This window comes from Haliaeetus leucocephalus, unplaced genomic scaffold (genome assembly GCF_000737465.1).
Source record: "Haliaeetus leucocephalus isolate CR32 unplaced genomic scaffold, Haliaeetus_leucocephalus-4.0 Scaffold656, whole genome shotgun sequence".
NCBI lineage: Eukaryota > Metazoa > Chordata > Aves > Accipitriformes > Accipitridae > Haliaeetus > Haliaeetus leucocephalus.
In genome coordinates, this window is record NW_010973092.1 from 13,667,938 (window position 1) to 13,689,948 (window position 22,011).

Genomic DNA, 22,011 nt, shown 5'->3' on the forward strand with positions numbered 1-22,011 from the left:
TCAAACCACTAAAAACCAGCCCGACCTCTCTGGTAAACTACCATTATCTAAGACTCAATGAAAGTTGGAAGAAAATTCTAATCAGCTGGGAACGCTCTCCTGGGAAAATCTCTTGCCCTATTAATCAATCCCATTCTAATCAACTGGGAACACTCTCCCAGGGAAATCTCTTACCCTATTAATCAATCCCATCCTTACAGTGTGGCCTGAAGAACATAAAAGGAAACTACTTCTGTTTCTTGGCTGTCTGAAAGGATGCTCCCCTTCATATCTTTCTTCTCTCAACATCTTGCTTCTCTTTTTGTCACAGGGAACCTTTGGATCTACCAAGCTTAACTTGGACATGTTAAAGGATGCACACCCCCACCCATCTCCTCAACATACCAGATGGAAGAGAAGGAGGTAGTATTTAAACACTGATGACAATATGACTCAGTCTCCCCAGATATATACAATTCATGGCACAAAACATTTTCACTACTAGACCTTATTTCCCGATTTCTTGCCTGAATCTCAAAGCTATAGTTTGTTTTGAGAAACTGAATGACCGTCACTAGCTTGCTTAATAGTACCTTATTCTGGGATTTGATTTACTGCACTAACCCATAGTAGTATCTCTGCTTTCTATTTCTTTGTAAAGAAAAACTAGAGGTATTTATGTTTTAGAATAATGAAAGGTGCATCTCTGCATGCCCAATATCACTACAAGTCAGAATAAGGACTGATATTCCTTAAAAGAATCATCCCTTCCGTCCACTCAGCACAATTGTGCAGTGCAGCACAGGTTTTCAGTCAAATAAAAAGCCAGCTTTTTCATTTCAACAAAATGAAACAATTTTACAGAGAATGCTTTTGTACAGCAGTAATCAATGTACTTTACATGCTTCAGATTGTTTGCAAAAAAAGACAGGAAGAACTGGCTCTGACAGACAGAAGTCATGGTCCACACACAATATTAGTGTTTTTTAAAGGAATCACTAAGTATCTGAAGAGAAATCCTTATGATATAGTATACATAGACTTCCAAACACTTCAGACCAAAGGCCAAAAAAACTTTGCCTTCATTTGCAAGAAAATTGTTTTGTCTTCAAAGCAAAAGGAAGGTCCTTTTGTTAAAGTGTTGAACAAGAAAGCTAAGGCAGAAATTAATTATAAGGTTGCACAAAGAAGGAGTTTAGCAGTGAAGTCTCAAAGGAAGGTATCCTGGACCTGTGTTGCAGCTGTACATATATATATACACACATACATATATTATCTGAAAATATGGTCGAATACTAAAACGTCTGTGCTAAATGTTTCATAATAACCAAAAGTAAAACTTACTACAAAGGGCTGCAGGAAGATCTCACAAGAAAATATGACTTGGCATTAAAATTGTGGCTGATATCGAGTTTGAATAAATACAAATTAATGCACAGAGGGGGAAAAATCCCTAAGAATACATACATGGGCATGGGCTCTAAAATACTTACAACTAATGAAAAATAAAAACTGGATTCTGTGGGAATATAAGCTCTTTCCTCAGCAGCAAGGAAAAGTTTAGAACATTAGAGAAATAAATAAAAGAACTGACTGCAAAACAGAAGGCATGTTTATAACTTCCAGTCACCCAAACTAAAAAAATTATATAGAAAAAAAAAATATAAAGACCAGGCTGACAAGGAGGTATAGAATACTTACGTAAGATGCCCTAGGAGACCATATAGCCGAACAGTAAATGAGTTGGAAACTACTCTTGTTGGAAAAAAATCTGGTTAAAAACAATAGTAATAAATTGAATCAGTTCCACCATCAGACGCACCATATGGTCATACAAGCACTTGTGCCAAAACAAGTGATAAGGCAGCATGGGAACAGGGATTAAGTGAATGGGGGGATACTGTGATTACACCTTTCAGGGACAATGCTGGCTTTAAATGTTTGCAAAACAACAGACTAACTAGACCATGACATTTCACCTCAGAAAAAAAGCAAATGAGGAGGGATATAAAGATGGTAAAACAAAAAATTCATGGCTGAGCTCGTACATACAATTTTGCAAAAATCATAACCAAAGGGAACAAATTTTTGCTTCACTTCATTGTTCAAAAACTGGTCGGTACCAATTTACAATTATCTGATAATTCCTTCTATACAACACAGGTTGTTCTTCAGGCATTATATTATATTAATTAAAATGTATTAAATAGGCTACTGAACAGCTTATCAAATACACAAAATGTTTACATGCAATTTCTTTCAGTCACACAGCTGCTTTAAAGGAGGTAAAATTTTTTTCTTAATTTGATCACCTCTGTGACAGAGACAAAAAATGGTTTCAGTTTTTTTCTATAAAATTTACCATTTGGGGTAAATATTTGCATCTTTTGATCCACACCTTGCACTTCCACTACTTTTCTCCCTTGCAAGATCATAGATAGTGAAAACAGGAAAGGCAATTGTGAGAAATGAATGAAATAATAAACCTGAAATTTGTAACAGTTACTAGCTGCAAAATTCTTTCAAGTTCAAATACTGACAACTTCCTTTTATCCTTCCTCTACACAAGGGTAGCTTACCTTTAAAGTTCCATCCATAGCAAATTCAGAAGAATACGTAAAGGTGTTAAAGCCTGAACATATTTCTGATGTCTGTTAAAAATTTGGAAATTACTAACTTGTTCTTTCTTTCACTTATTACAGTGCTTTGTTTAGTTGCAGATGCTATTAGCAATGGTTATTAATATCATCCCCATCCTAGAACAGGGCAAAGAAAACAGTTCGGTTTTCCCAAGATCATTATGTCCCCAAAAACTCAAAAGAGCATCTTCAAAGTGGAAACATAAGTTAGAAAGCAATCCATGATGAGAAATCATTAAAAAACACTGATCCTCACAAAAGCCGACAATTAACGATGGCTCTAAATTTAGAACTGAGTCTTGAAACCCATTTTCCCTGTAGTGTTCCAGGGACATTTTGCTTCTTGAGGGAAAATAAACTCACAGCCCATTTACAAGATAGCACATAACCTTGTGGCTCTCAAAGAATATAAAATAAACAACACCCATTCTGCTTCAGTTTTTTATCTTTCCCACTTCATTAAAAAATTTGCTTCAAGTAAAGAACGTTAATAACTGAGGTTCTTCAGCCTATGAGACATTATGTAACAACTCAGGGAAACCCATATGGCAAAAGTTTCAGAGTTGAACCATAGTTATATTTGAATCACCAGAGATATCTTTAAATAAAATTAGTGAGAGAAAGACTATTAAGCATTCCAAAGGGCTATTTCTGCTTGATATGATTCATGCTGGAAAACAACTCATTTTTAAACTAAATGAGGCCTAGCACAAAGCCAGATGAATTAGGCCACCATCCTGATGAAGGTGGCTTGATCTTGATGCACCTGGGTACTGCTGTTATCTAAGCAGAAGAGGAAGAAGGTGAGTCTATCCACACTACATGTCACAGTCACGGTAGATCCATTGTATATTAAGGCTCTATTAGCAGGAAGGATTTTTCATGCAATTGGCTTAGTGGCTTAGTGCAAACGATTTTTTTGTTTTTAGATTTGTCTGACAAATCTTTAAAACCTGCTATACTTAGGGATCCAGAGACAAGGGTTGGTTAATACAGAAGAATGCTAGGATCAGCATTCAGAAGATCCAGTAGCAGAATGGTATTTACAAAGCTATAACAAAATAACTGGTTGACAGTAGGAAGAGAATTGTTTATCTGGAATTCAGAAGACTTAAACCCCATCATATCTTGGCAGATCATCGCTTCACCTTCTCATTAAGAGTCTCAGTTAGAATGGTCCAAAGCACACTTATACAAATGTTGGAGGTGGGTTACACTTGCGTAGACAGATCTACCTGAATAGTTCTAGATAAAAGATGCAGCGTGATGCTTGAATTTACTCATTTAATGCAGTGTCACACTTTCACCTATGTCAGAATCAGTCTCATGCACTGCAGATCTTAGTCCTAAACAAGCTGCAGACCTGAGCTGAAAAAATAAATTTAAAAAAGCAAAAAGCAAAATGTTATAGGGTTGCTTTTTGTTTCTCATGAAATCCTCAACAGCATATCTCAAGCTTCAGTCTGTGTACAGTGAAAACAACTAAAGTAAATCAAAATTGGACAAATTCTAGGGTCACCTAGGAAAAAAAAAAAAAGAAAAAGAAAAGAGTGGGATTGTTACAGAGAATTGAGCGATAGAATCATATTCTCTTATAATTTTATGTGAACAAATTTCAGCCTCTGCAAGTTATTTTAAATGAACCATTTTTACTCTTCCTTGACCTGACCAGGGAGTTCATTTCACTCTCTGATGAAAGGATAATTTGTATTAGAACATACAATCATTTTGCACATCACTTTGGCCTCCCCACCTCTTACTGCATGTTTCACACACCTACTCATACTGCCCCCTTCCTCTCAACCCCCCTCTTTTGAATGAAACACCCAGATCTTGAAATCTCTCTCAGAAATGCACACAAGAACATATTCCTTGGCAACATGACTCACACCAGTGTCTTAGCCTCATTAGTAAGCAAGGCAGATGCCCAGATACCAATGCTGTCTGCAGCACATACATTTTTATATAACATCTCATTATTTATATATAAATATATAATGCCTTGTCTTGGGAATACAGCATCAATTTTTGGTTGAACATTAGTAAGATTCACGCAGACTTACAAGTGTCTTGTTTATTTTAGTTCACTTCATGGTTTTCTTCTTTAAATTTTGTCATGAATTATGCTTACTTAGAAGAAAGTAATCCCCCTTTGGGACATTTTCCCCTGAATGCATTGCATATTCCAAAATGTCAATGGCAGAATCTCTTACAGTGTAGTAGTTGACAGTCTGCATACTTTAATCAAGCCAGAAAGTTTTAATTATACTGCTAGAGGCATCCCATTAACATTTATTTTCTTTAATAAGGCCTCTATGAGAAATTAGAGGGAAAAAAAAAGGTAGAGCCTGCAGTTCTTTGGAAAGAGAGAGGAGGGCACTGCTCTGTTTCTTAAAGCCAAACCTGAACATCATCACCATGAAACACTAATATGATTTGTTTTCTTTTACAGCAAGGAAGAGAAAATCGTATGTTTGATACTGTTAATTATAAAGCTTTTGGATACTGTACCTGTTCTAACAATAGCAGAACCTTTAAATAAAATTCTCCTCCCTACCCATTTTCCCTTTTTCTGTCTTCTGGCATTTAGTACTGGGAGTGGGTAGCCCCATGCAGTCGGGAACTGTGCACCTGAACAAATACAGCTGTAAGAACAGCATGTGTCTTGCTCTATTTAAGCTCACCTTGAACAATGTCAAGGCAGGGGATTTTAGTTTGGGAAATGGAGCATCAAATATAAGGCCTCCTCAGATGCCTGCTTTGGGAAAGAAAGGGACCATTATAAAATATCTGTTGGCCTTTGAAACAGATTAAAAAAATAAAGCAAAAGGACTCTGCTGTCATCTATTGAGACAGATTTTGTCCTTGTCTTAGACAGTTAGCATATTTCTCATAGAAATTTATTTTAGATTTTAATGTTTAATTGTCATTTAACTCATGTTTTCACATACTGTTGAATAATATTTTCTGATATTTCATGAATATGAATATATGGAATTAATGATCTACTTTTGATGGCCTGTACTTTTGGGCCTGAGTTCATAATTTGCCTTGTGGTTTTTTTTGAGGATGAGCTCATTAGCCACAGGGTTCCTGACTTCATTCCAAATCAGGTAGTTCTTTCCCTACAAATTCTCTTTAATCTTCATTTGGATACACTGTATTTCTCTCCCTGGTCTGAAAGTACTATTTATGTAGCATTACTGTTACAAGCTTTTCCTCATTCTTTCTACGCCATAGGTGGCAGCACTGTAAGAGTGAGAAAAATAATCTATATGAAATTAGTAATAGCTGGGAAGCTACAGCTGGAAGATATATGATATATAGGACTATTAATGTATGTCACAGTAGCAGGAAAACATACAACTTGGATGAAATTGAACTTAAATACCAAATCAGCTCTGTTCACAGACTTGTTTGAGCAAATAAATACAGGACATTTAAAATGATATAATCACCCCAAAACAGATAAGATACCACAGCTTGAAAAAGGGACTTAAATGCCTAATACATAAATTACATTGAGTTTAAACTCCCAGATTCAAAGACACAACCTTGAAACGATGCCCTTGGCTTATTACATGGGCTCTAGCTAGCATATAAACCAAAGAGGGAGTTCAATATAAAAGTTCTTCAGATAAAAAAAAATCTCAGCTTCTCTAAATGATGAGAAACAGTTAGGTCCGGAAAAAGTTAAGTATCAAGTACCTCACTGCAGATGGCACACCTAAGCTTTCCTCTGCCTACTCTTCTGAAGGTCTTGTGCCAGTAGGTTTTAAAGCATACTGCAAACAAACTCATTTCCTCTTAAAAAAAAAAAAGACACACACCCCCCCCCAAACCCCAAACAGAAGTAGTTTCTTTTTCAAAATGGCCAGAAAAAAAGAGTGAGATTTTCCTTCCCCTTGGTTTTAGACAAAAACCTAGTCATTGGAGCTGTGACCCAGGCTTTGTTTTCTTTCCTTCTTTAAAGTGGTGTTCAAACCTATATATCTACCACTCAACAAAAATGCACAGATGCAAAGACAGAGGTACTTTCAAGCTTCCTATGGAGGCTGTGGCATTTCCCATATAAGAACTAAGAGATTACTTGTTGGCGGGTTGCGGGGAGAAGAAAGGTTGAGTATTACTCTCTGGGCTATGAATTACAGCAGACAATTGGGAACACGGATTCTTAGGTTGACCTCCAGAATAAAAGCACAAATGTAATATAAAACAGTAAGGAAGAAAAGTGAAGCAAAAGGGATCTTTGCTTAAATGTTGTCCATCTTTCTTTTTCTTTCCAGCAGCAACAAGTACAGTACATGAGAGTGCAGTGACTGCTTATGTAACAACATATTTACAGCTGTTCCTATCTGGAACACAGGTGTCTCCTTTTGATATTTTTCTGGCTAGACAGCCAGCATAATAATTTTTTGGAGATCATCCACGGCCATTTCATGAAGAGAACTGTACGTCTTCACTGCCACTAATTATAGTAATCATCTTCCTCTATAACAAGCCAAGGGCTTGTGCCAGAGCAACTAATTTGCTTTTACTCCAGACTCCAAATTGCTACTACATTGTCTGACCTTCTCTCAATTAAAAATTGTCTAAATGTTTAGTTGGACTTAAAGCAGAAGAAGTAATAATATTTTCTTCAAGATGTAGATTGTTTTCTAGATGTAGATTGTTAAGCAACACTGGATTCAAGTGTGAAGCAGAAGAGAGAAGGTTTTTCTCAGGAAAGCGAGCAACAGTTATGTTGTAATATCATGTTTACAAAAAAAAAAATCATCCTTTTGTTTAAAAAATACCTCAAAAACACTGGTTATGTCAGTGACAACATTTAAAGTGGCCCTCAATATTATCTCAGTTTTGATGAACGAAAAAGGAGAACTAAACATGTCAGCTATGCCAGTAATGTAATTTCATAAGTTGTCAAAAATTATATTAATCTATTTGAAATTAATGCCTAGTAGGTAAGTATGAAAGCCAAAGAAATTAAACAATGGGAGTAAAGTTATGATGGATATACTTGGTAAAAATAATGAAATAATGACCTTTTAACATCTGTAACATTCAGAAACTTCTCACACAAATGTCATGATTGATCTGAAATTTAGCCATGACATTGAAAACTACAGTATATATAGGAGTATGTCAAAAGTATTCAGAGAAATTAAAATAACAATGATAATATAAAAGATTACATAATTATTGTTTCCAGTAACTTCCTCGTGCAATTTCCTGTATTTTTAAGAATAAAGATGTTTAGTCTGTCCTGTAGGCACCATATCCAAAGTCATGTTAGCTTAATTCTGTCCATACTTTACCAATTATAAATATTTTGTGATTTTAAAATTATTTATACCTATGCAAACAAGACATTTTTAAGTAGTATTGAATTTATTGCCTCTGCATAGAATATGACAAAAGGCTGAATTCTCTGTAGGCTGCTTGAGCTACATTTCTCTGTTAACCAGGCTAGGAATTTAATTTTTATGCTCAGAAATTCTTAGTTAGACACACAGTGTGGGACTGATCTGGCTTAACTCAGATATCTAAATGCTTGATGCATAAGTCTGAGCCAGTCACTCCCAATCCCTTTAATAATTGAAGAACAGGCATCTTTAAATGTTTATAATTAGATCAGATAAACTGCATGTCTCTCTCTATCTTCCACCCTCCCAACACTTTACAAATAAAGGAATTATCCTTGAAAACTAGACATGCGATTGCCTTAAAATTATTAAAATTTTTCATGTCACCATTATGCAGTGTTTTATTCACAGTGCAAGTCGAGACACTGCAATGAGAGTGATGGTTTGTTGCACGATAGTGCAAGGTCTCCATATCTTTTCTGTACTCTTCACTGTAAATACCAAGTGTCAAAATGTTGAACTTACTAGTTTGTAATGGAACTTCCAGTTGTCGTTCTCTGTTTCTTCATAGCCTTAGTGTCCTTAAGTGTTCTTGAAAGATTAGGATAACCTTGAGAACAAAAGAAAAAGCAGAAGTAATTTATTGCAAGCAGTACAACCACAGAGGGTATTATATTGATAAGGGAATAGCCCTGGAACATGACAAATGCAAATAAGGCAGGCAGTAATGTACTGCATGTTTAAGAACTACTTATATAATAGGTAAGTACTGGAGAAATTATTTCATATCTAGTATGGCAGCTTTTGATATATTTTGCAAACACCAAAATGCCATTCTTAGAGATGAACCACTACTTATCAATCCTTTCTCCCTCCCTCCATATGTACATATACATTTATAAAAATTATTAATAAGAACAAGCAGAATTAATTGAAATAAACTATTTTATCTATTTTAAAGAGTGTACACTTATGGGATGAATTTTATGGTAAGACAGCCAGCTCAAAGTATGTTTCAGTACGAATTACTGCAATCATAGTTTAAACGAGACAAGATATTTACAAAGTAGTTCTTCTAGTCATTAGAAAGGTAATTATGAGGTAATTATAAGTAGAGGTAAGCAGCTTCACAAAAAAATCCTCCATAAATTTTATGAAGTTATAAAAATAAAAGGGGGAAAGATGAATGTTTAGTAGCTTAGGGTTTTGCTTAGGGAATACTTTTCCTTCCTCATGCTCCACTGAATGCATTTCAGATCCTTCAAGATTGTAGCATGACCTTTCTAGATGTTCATGTAGCTAATGGACAGATAGGGTTCTAGTTCATCTAAAGTGAAGTTAAGCAAGTAGGAATTAACACAGTATAATGAACTCAATATTAATTTTTCATCTTTTTACTCAAAGATCAGATCTTGTTTTGCCTCCAGCTGCCTGTTTCATTGTGGTGTGATGGTCTTTGTCCTCTCAAATATTTTGATATGCAAGGAAGGAATAGTCTCTAAAAAGACTTGGAGCTTTCATTGGTTTGCCTGTTACAAAAAATCTGCAGATAGCATACAGCTCCCACAGGGCACTTTTTTCTTTAAACTTTTAAAATCTAAAAGGTTATCTATTCTCCCTTGCTCATCTGGAGAGGTATGTCACTGCAGAACACTTACATGTTGAGGTACCACATTATTTTGTCACTTCTTTGCGTGAGCTAGCTAACAGAAATAATTAAATTTCAACCAAAAATTTAAAAGGTAGAAAATGCAGAAAAATACATTTCAGATAGGTTATGAACAAAGATGGAGGGTCATCAAAACTAATCATACCAAGAAATTCTATCAGAACTCAGATGCTTCGCTCACATGATAAAAATGTCACAGAAGAAACATGTATTTGAATTTCTACGTCTGTCAGCTACACTTTTCACAGTGACATCTGAACATCTCATCCACATCAATTAGCTGAAACTCATGACACTATCCCTGCAAATGCAGAAAGGGACTGAACATGAACATTTTATAAATGGAAGCTGAGGAAACAAAGAAATTATGGATCTGGTGTTCCAACACACTAAAGACTAATTGCTCCAGAATTTTGCTTGAGCTGATGAGAAGTATTTGCCAAAACAAGAAACCAGTTTTCCAGCATCTTGTACAGAGGAAGTTACACTTCTTCTGTAGTTACACATCTATGTGGAAGTCAGTCTGCGTTATCCTATATTATCCGTAGAAACAGGTATGCTCAAATCCATAGCTAAGTTACTGGCATTTCTCAGAAAGGAAGAATGAAATCTTTGATCCTTGGAATAGCAAAATCTTTGCTCTGCTGGCCAAAGATTTTATTTCTACTTCCTTAGGAGTAACAACTTTAAAACATTTTCATATTTGTGCCTCTATTAGTCAAATAATGTCATCTTTTCTGAATATTCTTTTATTAAAGTTGCCTTTTGAAACTGAGTTCAGATTTTCAGAGTAGAATCACTTCTATTCTTTAACTTTCCACTTTGTATTTAACAGAGATTCTTCTCTCTTCAGATACTCCAATTTTTTTTCTCTAGTGAAGCTAATGCAGCTTTGTACAGTATATGAAGATATTGTTCTCCATGTTTTACAGACTTTTGCCTCAACTATGAGGATGTTTTCTAGTAATACATAAATCAATAGTTTAGTCTTCATTGTCAAAGAGTTGCTACAAGGCGCTAATATACAAAACATTCCAATGCATAAGATATTAAAGTAGGAAAAAATTGTCCTTCCTCTCTCCTATTCCCTAATATAATTCATTATGTAAATCTTTCCTGTATGGCTATTGATTTCCAGATACAAGAGCACAAAATCTTTTCTTTCTCCTTTTCTTAAAACAAAAAGCAATTTTACACACCTTCTGAGAATTTTTGGCTACAATCCACTCACTAGCTTGGAAGTAGTGAGACTCTGGAAGCCTTTTATGCTGGCTGGTGGAGGAGTAAAATACTCACTGAAATGAAAGAACTTTGAAGTTCACCACATTTCACTTATGCACTTTCTCTCTGCAGTTTTCCCTGTTTTGATATTGTTGGGCTTTTAGCTATACCACTGCTTGTTTTCCTAGGTTGTTTGTAGTGAGAGTGTATGTGTGTGTGTGATTTTTGAAGCTTGAGATATTGCGGGGGAAGGGACATGGAGCTCTGGAAATGACTGCTGAAAACGCAAAAAAAATTTAACTTAGCTGTTTAATTCCTCTTTGTGCTGAGGTGAAAGGGCTGACACCCTTTTTAAATGGTTTTTGGGCAGGTGTGCAGCCTCTTAAGCAATTTTCTTCATTCCAGTCAAATATATTTCCATACTCTAATCTCTGTGTAAGAAAGCTTATGTTGAACAAATTGTGGCTATTAGTATTTGTATTCCCCACACAGTCAGAGCACCCACACTATCTAGCTCATTACTGAAAATTGCTTTAGAATGCCTTCAGTATGAAAGGTGTTATTATAGTATCAAATCCTACTCTAGTCTGCATTTCAAATTCTTGATTAAAACAGTATTTTGGACTAACGGATTCTCTATTAACATCTCACCTATATACTTTACCCTGAATAATTCTAAATAATTTGTTACAGCTAAGGAAGGTTAAGGCTGCTGAGAATAATAGTCTGGTATTACTGCTTCAAATGAGATGTTTATTCCAACACTGGATTCAGTATTATAAAATATTATATTCAACTACTGCCAGTGATAGAAGCTCCTAAATTTCTGTGATGAATGGGAACTATATGACTAGAGGTAGCATCATACACTGATATTGTAAGTATACGTTCTTTCAACACATAAGTGAACAGTAGATTGAGAATTAATTTTTTCATTCATAGCAAAATGAAATAAAATTTTGGTTACACTAAACTGTCATCAAATGATGCATGCACAGACTGTCTTTGCAGTAAGTATTATACATACTTACAGTTTCAAGAGAATGGATAGGACCAGGATCTCTTAGGAATCTAATCTAGTGTACAAAGCCTTAACATACGTGTCTCCATAAAGCCAGCCACAAAGATGTGCCTAAAAGAAATTAAAACAAGAAGTACTGGACATAGAAAACCAAGGCCTGTTTGTGCATTAGTTTGCCTGGTTTAGCATCACTTACTGTAGACTAGAAACTGTTAAGTAGTCTGAAGGAAACGAGACTGCATTTGTTGTATCCCTCATCAAAAAACAAACTCTAAAAGCACTATTAAAATAGCAAGGGTATTTTGGTTAAGGAAGCAGAGGCCTACCTAATTTAACTACCTGAGGGCAAGTCTAGAAGCTCTGAAACCCTGAACACCTCTGTATCCCAACCCTACAGCTGAGGTTAGGCTTGTAGGCCTTGAAAACCAGGCTACTAGGAGTGACTCTGTGGGGAGGAGCTGTGGGAAGCCTCCCAGTGCCTTTATCCCAGGCTATGGAGCGATGTTTACCTCAGGCCCTCAGCCCCAGCCTGAGCAATGGCCCTGCTCACCCTGCTGCTGCTCCCCGGCCAGGCTTTCCTCACCGCCTCTCCTGCGGCTCAGTGCCCCGCAAGGCAGCAGGAGGAGGCAAAGGCTGCCTGCCCTCCAGGCCTCTGTGGGCCAGCACAAGGTCTTCATCCTGTCGTGGGGCCTGATGCATGGGCCACGTCCCGCCATAAACTGCCTCCCACTTATGAAGAGTGCCCCAATATCTCAGGCTTTGGCAGATCCCCCGTCATCGACAACACAAAGCCTTTTATTTCCAGGTGAAACCAAATTGCCAGTACACCCCAGGCACTGGGATGCACCTTACAGAATTGCTTTCCTCTGCGCAGGTGTAGCTGTAAGAAAATACCTCAGTTACATTTAAGATCGGATCTTCTCCGTAAACAGAAAGGCCCACATCCTAGAATACAGAATATAAAAGCACTAAATCTGCTTTGGAAGAGTTTAATGCTCAGGACAGCAGTGAGTAGGCTGAGACAAAGACAGCTTCAGAAGTGATCTAAGAAATTAGGTCAGACTTAGTTACCATCAGGGTATGCCAATCCCTTAAGCAACTTAAACATGCATGTAAACTGCTTTACCAAAATACTTTGCTGACATCCTTACACAGGAAAAGTTTCTTTCTACTATTCATACAGTTGATTTTGAAATCAAATCAAAGGTTAATTTTAAAAATCAAATATGTGAATTTTAAAGGAGATTCCTTTCCTTCTTAACAGGTCACAGGTCCCCAAAGGAAAGAATTACCAAACCTACAGACAAATGTGCAGGGACAGCTGATAGCCAGGAAACTGCAGCCCTAGGGATGGTCAATAATGAGAAGATTGTAGAATTGCATCTGCACAGGTAAATGTCAGATACCTCAGAAGCAGATCTAGAGAAAGAAAAAATTAGACACGCATTTAGCCTTGTAACATAACTTGGTTCAATAATCTTAGAAAATGGTACAGTTAGTAGGAATATATCAGAAACATTTTCATCTGCTTCTGAAAAAAATAACACTGAAGCTTGAAAATCTGTAATAATTTATTGCAGTTCATAATATTCCAAAATCTATCCCTACATATCTTGGATGATATTTACATTTTCAGAAGATTTTTTATTTAATTACTAATTTTAAACATTTCACAGCCTCTGGAGAACTGTACAGATTGGTTTTCCCTGTGTATCTATGGTAAGGAAATCAATTTGTTTCAGGGTTAACTGAGTAGTTTACAGAAAAGCGGGAGAAAGAAACTGAGAGACAAGTTTTTCATTTAATAATAATAAAAGCTATCCATGAAAGTCATAGACTTCAGTCAAGTACAAACAATAAAATCAATTAGGGTACAGTCAGAAATGGAATTCTGATTTTTAAAAAGCGCAGACAAATGATTCTGTCACTTAAGTTTCCTCCATGATAAGTAAAAAGTTTGAAATTACGGTTTCCCCCAGTGATAGCCAAGTAACTCTAGGCTATAATGTTTCTTTTACCAAAGTATAGAGCAAAATATTTTCAACACTGAAGAAAGTAAAAAAAAAAAAAGCTTACAAAATTTTTTGACAAGCTCAGCCTCAGTTCTGATGACCTTGTTCTAAGTACCTCACAGACTTTGAAATGGAGAACACAACTTAAAAGGAATGACAAATAAGCTGAGTCCTGTTGAGGTTCAAAGTTTAAAAATGCATATCATTCAATACAAGATGAAACTTTGCCGTTTACTTGGGTTTGCATTATATTGCCACTCATTCACCGTAATGTTAATATTTTCTAGCAGAGATCTTCACTACAATGAATTTTTCTATGGATTTGAATCAGAAGCAGGCAAAATATGTTCAAACCATACTTCAAATCAATCAGATCTACTTAATCTCTCATTTTCAAATGCTAAGAAATTTTTCTCCTTGCCCTAACTTCCTAAGTACAGCAGAGCAGCTAAAATCCCAACAATTCATCTTCCCAGAGCAGGCACCATATCCCTGAGTGCTGAGTGCTAACCAATACCTGTGCCCCATCTTGCACTAAGTTTGCACTGAGTCTCGGTTCCATTTTGGTCTGCATTAAAATCCAGTGTAGCCAAGTACTGAAGGAAGCAAGGCCAGCTGCTCATTGTGCATCCTACATATAAAATAGTCAAAGACAGGACCAAAGGAATCAGTGTTACTGCTGTGAGAAAGCAGGGAAGGAACCAACAGTGAAATGTGAAGATGGAGAGGGAAGTGCTGTGACCTGAAGCCAGCAGGAAAGGGGGAAAGATACATTGTGCATAAGCCACCAAGGAGAATATAATAAAATACTAAGAAGAAAAGACAAATTGGTGGGCTGACCAGACCACAACCTGAACAATGAGTCTACAAAGGAGTCAAGAAGCCTGAGAAACAGAGCCCATAAGTAGGCATGTAAAGAAAATGAAGCAAGACAATCTGAGGTAGAGAAGATATTAATCTAGCATTGGAATAAATAGGACAAAACAAACAAGAAGGGATTAAGCTTGGCAAGGGCGAACAGAAAAGTCTTTGGCCATGAGAGGAAACTCTTCTTTGGAGTCCACATGTAAGCCAAGATTCTTGACACTTATGGTTCTGACAACTAGGATATGAAAAAGCCATTAGACATGCTACTCCTTCATTACATTTAGTGCTAATGAGCACCAGTTATAGCCATTACTGCTGTCAGTAACTCAAGTTCATAAGTCAGACATCTATTAGGTAAATTTAATGAGTTCCCTACATGCTAATCTTATAAGATAAAATTCATAGATTTTTATAGTTTTAGTGCAAGTTCTGTGTGTACAAGTGTTTATGTGATTTTAGTAAATGTCTTTTTCTGTCTTCAGCAATATAAATTACTAGAAATAAAGTGAAAGGCAACATGCTTGAATACATGCTTTTGAATTGTTGCATAGGATTGACCAAAAAGCCTGCTGTTCCATGTTGAAACTTAATGGAAGACCTACATAAAGCTGCAGAAATGGAAGCACTGTATTTAATTCCTTAATGAAACATCAGTTTGAACTCTCAAATGAAAAAGACACATTCACAGCAGGACAGACAGAACTCAATAATCTTGCAGATAACCGTGCAAATGAGCTACAACAGTCTGCCACAAATTTCCTGGTTGTCCATAGGACTACCCCTCTGCTAAGCCTATAGATGACGAAATCATTTTGCTATGGAACTTACTTCCCAGATTGCATTCAGGAATACACCTGGGTAACCTCAGATAGACCCTACATTTTAGAATATAGTCAAGAGTCAGGTTTTCTGTGTCTGGCCTTGCAGCCTTTGCCATTCTTACTTGCTTTTGTGATGCCATCTTACATTTGATATCAGAGACACAAGACTGCAATCCCCTCGTACTGGCAGGCAGCCCACTATCACATACCACAAGAGTAAATGGAATGGGTAAGTAGCCTGCACTCAAACTAAATTCAAGGCAATTGTGAAACAATATGAATGCCAGAAATTGTATAAGATCTACTTCAGGTTAAATGCTTACTACTGATCAGTCCTTCAAAACCAGGTCATTACTTTTTCTCACTTATTGAGTGATGTCTAATCTCTTAAAACTTTAAAACCATTTGAAGTGTACCACAGAGTGTTTCATGCTAATCTGTATTAGTCTTCTGGTCCACATATATGACAAGGGCATTAGGAACAAAACCATTATCAAGTATCAATATCAATCTGATTTGAGTGAACTGTGAAAAGTGAACAGCTGAAGATTACACTGTGCAGAAGGGAGCTGGGTAGCAATTGTATTGCTACAGACTTTTGATATTTCAGAATATTCCCAATGTATATTGCAACATACTAAAGTACTCTCAGAGCTTTTCATGACAAAGGAAAGAGGGGAGAGGAGGGAAAAAGACCAAAGCTACATCTGTACCTACTCTTTGGATGTTCACTTAGGCTGTAGGGAACCTGCATTGTAGTTTTCAGTCTGCTAGATTAAGAGCAGGAACTTTGAAGAAAGTTTTTTCTTTCATAGGAACTATAATAGCTGTGGGTAGGGAAATCCTTTGTTTTGCTCAGAATCAGTCTCTTGGCTAATCAGAAATTACCTTCAGGAGAGGAAAAAAAAAAATAAATGGTGTATTCCAGTAGAAAGTTTCAGTTTTTATAAACTTACTTCTCTTAATGTAAAAATATATCATCAGAAAATTCCTACTCAATTCTAGGAAAAAAATCTTTCTTCATTCTTCTGTTTCAGTTGCAAGCTTTGTCACTATAATTAAATTATTTGTTTCACAAGATAAAGCTCTTCTATAAACTAGTATTGTATTTGCATTTCTATTAATTATTCTGATTGCATGTTATCTTGAAAACACAGTGCTTAAATCACAGCATTTACTTTTTTCTACTGTTTATTTTGAAGGCATAAGATTTTCTCTGTACAGATATCTACAGAACTTTTAATAAGTAATTCAAGTGTTTGGTTATTATATGAAACTCATTGATTCTCAATTAAATTTAGAATTCAGCATTTGTTCATTTCCCTGATTCAGTATTCAGAATCAATGTGCTCTATCCTGACACATTGTTTATTCTAAGGCTCATCCTGAAAAAAGAGGTTTCTGAACTATTTCTTTCACGTACATGTAAAACAAAATTTCTACAAATGTAACCTATATTTTAATATTTGCTGCCTTCTGACCATGAATTCAAAATTCACAGTTCTCTGGATCAAACACAAGCAATCCAGGTGGCAAGGTATGATATGACATCCAACTTACCTTACCACCCACCTCAATTTGGAATAGCAACAGGTGTAAAAACATGGACAAGTGAACACAATTATATACATCTCTTAATATCTTGAGTCGCTAAACTTGCAAGAATCAATTGCATCAAAAGCATTGACCGGAACTTTAATGAGAGTAACTATCATGGTTTCAGGTGGTACAGACTCAGCGATATTCACTCTATCCCTCTGCTGTAGAGGATGTCCTCTCCCTGCAAAGTGAGAAGGACAGACCGTGTACCCACCTCTCAGCTTTTTAATTTAAATCCACATTTACCTGTAACTTTAATTAAAGGTCGAGAATTTGGCTAGAAATGGTTGAAACATTGTTGAATTTACTGACTCTGTTAAGACAGCACTCAATTCTGACATAATAGGAATAACAAAGAATATAGGAACTTTTTTTTGTTGTTTTATGCATTTGTCTGTGGTCATGAAAGATGGATACTCTTTGAAAAGAAGCTAAATTCTTAAAATCCTCATGTTATTCTATGAGCAGAGATCAAAGTACACACAATGTCTGTCTTGCGTATTGTATTCCACAAAACAGTATTTACATCAAACTCTGAGCAGGGAACAAAAACCTAATAGCCACTGTTGCAGCTCTCTAGAAGTGTGGTACGAGACCAAAAAAACAGGTGGTCACCCTGCTCAGAAAAATGCAAGACACATCACCGTCAATAAGAGAACTCAAGAATGTAATGGAATATGAAGAAAATTGAATAGGGTGGTTAGCTCTGTGCATTGGAATAATTGCAGAAATGTAAGGATGACAAAATCACATAATCCCTTTGTTCAGATATTGTCTCTCCTGGGCTATTTCTTGATGTTTTCTTCATTTTATTTAGTACTCTAGAGCTTGGATCTCCATGTCATTCACTGCAAAGCAAGTTTTAGGGAATAAATTGAAGATTTTGAGTTGTCTGAATCTGCTGACTTTCCTTGTTCTAAACCCTTCTAAACTTAGAACTTAACTTTACTCCACATTTTCTTCTTTCTCCTGTTGAAATGTGGCAGGTTTTGAAGCACTCAAGAAGTCATCATTTTCTGGCCTTCGGAGGACATAAGCTCTCATTGCTAGGACAAGTGAATCAAGGATGGTATATAAACAGATTTATTTCCTTGACCCCCTGTTGCTCATAGGATGGTATTTACACAAATATATTTGTTTTGCAAAGGCTTGGAGAAGCTTGCATACAAAAAGTACCTACTATTTGCTCCCTGTGTGTTAAACACTAGATAACACTGCTTTTAGTAGTTATTTCTTGAACTACTACTGAGTAAATGATATGGCAGTGCAGATTCCTCTAATACTGTTAAAAAGCCTTTTTTCCTGGCTTCATATTTTCTTACATTTCAAAGAGCAACTGGGAGAGCCTGTGCAGTAGCACCGTGGCAACGTTGTCTCATAATATACAAGTGTCTGCTTCATTGGCTCATAATAATAGGGAAAAGATCTAAAAATCTCTTTCCTAAGTAAAACCAAGTCAGCTGAAGTAACATATTTTTGTAACTAAAAATCCCCCCCCCCGCCCCAATTCCACACAATTTGCTTTTTAAAAACTGGTATTTATAGAATTTTCTTGAGAAAATCCAGCATAATGGAAAATTGAGGCACATGGGAGGACAGGAGGAGACATCCTCACTTTAATTCTGGCAAAGTAAATAGAAATTTCTTGGCATCATCATTTACTACTTCCTGAGGAAAATAAAGCAACTATGATTTTTTCTTTTTAAATATACCAAAATTATGAAAAGCTCTAAATAGTTATGGAAATTACTTACACTGATTGAAATATTAGTGAGGTAAGATTGTCTAGATATAACAGCAGAGATAATGTTATTCAGGTAACTTTCTACATTTATTCTTTTAGAATGTAAGCACAACTTCAAGTTTTCAAACTATTATCTGATGTTGATATAGGAATACTGCTATATTCTCTTTCTAGATGTTTTTCTTCAGCCATTCAGATATTTGCAAGTTACTCGCCACTTTAAGAAAAACTTAATTTTGTTTGTTGTCTTTTTCAAAAATACTCAGTTATTTGCTAAATAATATACATGGCAGAGTTTTCTCTTCACTATTCTAATAAAGATTAGAGGGAAATAGAGCTCCTGTGATTAAATTTGCTTGTAAGAGGATAATATATTTTAAATCAGCAGCAATAATGGTCTGTTACAATTAAAAGACAAGAATTAAATGACCACTTTATGACAAAAAATATCATAAACCATTAAAAGTAATCTCATTAAGAAGTATAAGCTTAAAAAAAAAGAATAGCACAGCTGCATATGCCAACGGTTTCAAATGATTTTGAAGTCAATATATAAAAGCAACTACAAAAATGGACTTTCATGCCAAGTCATACATAAATTTCCAGGGATGTGCTGTCATGTGTTAACATAATTTGTATTAATTCCTATTATCAAATATAAACTTAATGCCAATAAACAGTTAAGTCTTATGTTAATATTTGAACTCAATCCCTGTGCCTTAAAATATTCTTTATTAAAAAAAAAAATCCCAAATTATAACATAAGTTTAGCCTAATTTACAAATAATAAGAGCAGATAAGACATCAGTGGCTGTAAATTTGTGTAATTTGTCTGCAGGATGTGAGATCACACTATCACACATTTGAAGATGTGGCCTTTGTTTATTTTTCTTTAGGAACAATGTGTGATATACCTATTTATTATAAATAGCATATAGCTCTTGGGTTTTCTGCTTAGCAGAAACTAGAATTCCAGAACTAAGTTAGAGAAAGCTATTTGTGAGAAAGCAAAAAGGAGTAAGCCAATAACAAAGATAAAGCCTTTACACTGAAAAATGACCCTTCTGTACCTGCATGTGCAATTAATTACTAGTTCTGTTATGGCAAGCATGGCTGACAAAGTTTTCTCTTCTTAAAGATAAGACATCTCAAGAGAGTAAAACTTTTGATTCTGTGGTAATCAGGTAGTGACGAGAGAGAGCAGGAAAGTAGTGGGGAATTCAGAGGGCTGTGAGAGGTTGTCCTGACTATCCTTGTGTGGGAGAATGCACTCTACTAGTATCCTCACCAATTTTAATCCTTTTACATCATCTTCCTTTCTGTAGAGAAAAAAAAAAGTATGTTTAACTTGAAAAGCTTTTGAATCTTTTTGATTAGGTATAGTCACAGGCTCCTAAAAGGAAAGATTCATAATTGCTGAATTTAATTGATCATGCTGTGTTTAATGTAGTCTGGATATAGAGGACAAGTTCTGTAGTGTATTTAAATGCAGGGCTACTCAATTTCAGAAAATAAATTATGTTTATATATTATCTACCAGGATTTATAAATTATCTACCAGGATAATTGCTCTTCTTTGCAATAATACTAAGTTATTGGTGTAATAAAATAGCTCAGTGTAAAACAAATCTTTCAATTCAGTGTACAATCATAAATAGGATACCTATCAATCAATGTAAATAAATTGGCCTAAATTTCCCTCTCTCTAAATCCATTTTTTTCCCTTTAGATTTAAATAACGTCTCATTTTTCTCTACAATACGTTCTAACTTCTTCATGTTCACTTGAGTAATTTTTCCCTTTATTGTCAGTTTAAGTGAGATCTTAGTGCTCTGCAGATCCTCCGGAGTCTCCTGGTGAACATTATGATAACTGCCAAAATCTCTTTCTGAGGGTTTAGTATCAGCAATAATAGCAGCAGCAAATCAAAGATAATCCAGGAAATTCTTCTCAACGATCTGTTCTCCCTTGAAGATTTTGGACAAAAGGTGAAATAGTGGTTGGGACAGTGTCTTCCTGTCTCATATATCACTTTAACTTGCTATCTTAACTTCTCTTGTCAGGTTTAAAAGTTGTTAGGCTAGTCAGATAAATTCAGCTGTATTCAGTTTTGTATAATTTAGCTTTGTCTTCTGTCTTTCATACAAAGAATCTCAAAGTGCTTTAGAGTTGAAGAAATGGGAAAGGAGTGTTGTAATCAGTTGGGTACAGTTGCCCTCATACAAATAGAAAGATGATTTTTTAAGAGTCTGAAGAATGGGGGTAGTAACTGGGCACATCACGAAACAAAGAAAAGGCAGAGATTTGAGAAAATCTTTCCAAAGCTATATCTGTGAATTTATGTGCTAATATCTGTGAATTCTCAACATGGAAACACACAACTCCCAGCTATACTAACAATTTGCAATTAACCTTTCATATTGGTACTGAAAATTTAGTAACGCAAAATACTGGGTAAGAAAATTGCATTGATGTGACCATATACACACTTGTTCAATCTAATGCACATTTTTGGAATTTTTTTTTCTCAAGAAAGATAATGCAGGAGGAGCAAGGCTGGGTAGCAATATATTTCCTTCAAAATTCTGCCTTTTGCAGAAATAAATTCCACAATTACCTATCCTATTGTTATCCTACTAATGCAACAAAATTGTAAAATTCTATTCTTAGAATTTTTGTCAAGAATGAAACTCAGTAAGGAAAAAAGAAAGAAAAAAAAAGAACAATTCAACAGATGTGGAAGTAAAATTATTCTTTTTTTAGCATCCAACGGTAAATACTAAAAATAACATAAGAAAATAAAAGCATCTACTGGAAAAAAACTGTGGAAGTGAAGAAACACACTCTGGAAATTGATAGGATCATGAATGGAAAAAATGAAAAGAGGTTGCACTCTGGAATTGTATGTACAGTGTCAAAGATTAGTCTCAGTATTCTGAGAAAGAGCAGAAAATCAGAGGAGGATTTGGAATTTCTACAATGGATATTGCAATCAGTAAAGATGGTTTTGCAAAGGTTATGAATGTGCACTGCTACATGACAGTCTAAAAAAATAATTAATTCTTGTGCAATTCAT